At 37.0% G+C, this 1,073-nt stretch overlaps 1 pseudogene; it reads right to left on the bottom strand.

The window, feature by feature from the left end:
• Positions 1–206: 206 nt before the first annotated feature.
• On the bottom strand, positions 207–326 carry LOC134937693 (5S ribosomal RNA; annotated as a pseudogene).
• Between the last annotated feature and the right edge of the window lie 747 nt (positions 327–1,073).

Below are 1,073 nucleotides of genomic sequence, written 5' to 3'. Positions count from 1 at the left end.
GTCAGTCACATTCTAAGGATTTAGTACCATGCTTATTAACCATGGTTAAGAATATACCTGTAGTGCTAGTGTGTGTGACTGTTGATATATACTCATCCAATATTTCTATCGTAATAGTGATATTACAATTAATAAAATAGAGTGAGTGAAAATGTATCCAATTATATTTAAGTATATAAATACTATTATGAGCCCGTCTGGGACACCTTGTACAGTACTCAATCTTCCCAAGTGGTTCCCCACTTGGTACTGGTTGTGCCCAACCCTGCTTAGCTTCCAAGATCGAATGGAATTGGGCGTCTAACCAGTGTGGTATGACTGTATATTACGGCAAAATGACTCAATCCCATAGTATTCAATTTTTTATTATACCAATCATATAAAATACCACTTTTATAAAAAGTGATAAAAGAGAAGAAAGGAAAAGATAGTATTAAGTGCAATTGTGTATCAGGTGCACATGAGTTAAGAGAACAGCGGATGGTACTTGAACCATAAGACTTCTTTCATAGGAATGGTGCAATTTCGTATCCTTCATTAAAGCCCATGGGATGTATAGTTTTCAATTGGAAGATCCAGAACATCTCTCGTTGGGACAGCTTCTTTGCCAGATCTCCACCCCTCTTGCTGCTGGTCACATGTTCAATGGCCTCGAAGGACATCTTTTCTGGATTCAAATTGTGTTCAAGCTTAAAATGTCTATATATCAAATGAGTGTCCAGATGTTTTTGATGTTGTGGACGTGTTCTTGGATCCTCATTTTCAGAGTTATTTTTGTTTTCCCCACATATTTTTTACGGCATGTACATTCTAGTAGATATATGACTGATGTGTAACAGTTCGTGAATTATTTTATTTTAAATTCTTGGGTGTCATCTGTGTTACTGAAGGTTTTTCTGTTTGGATTGAGGTATTTACAGATGTTGCAGTGTCCACACTTGTAAGCTCTTACACACTTTGGGAAGTAGTGATGGATGTCTCTAGGGGATAGTTCCCGTAACATGCTTGATGCGAGGATATCTTTCAGATTCTTGGATTTATGGAAAATAATCTCTGGTTGGGCTGGAAGAATG

This window comes from Pseudophryne corroboree, chromosome 6 (assembly GCF_028390025.1).
Source record: "Pseudophryne corroboree isolate aPseCor3 chromosome 6, aPseCor3.hap2, whole genome shotgun sequence".
Lineage (NCBI taxonomy): Eukaryota > Metazoa > Chordata > Amphibia > Anura > Myobatrachidae > Pseudophryne > Pseudophryne corroboree.
This window is presented reverse-complemented; position numbering and strand designations above follow the sequence as displayed.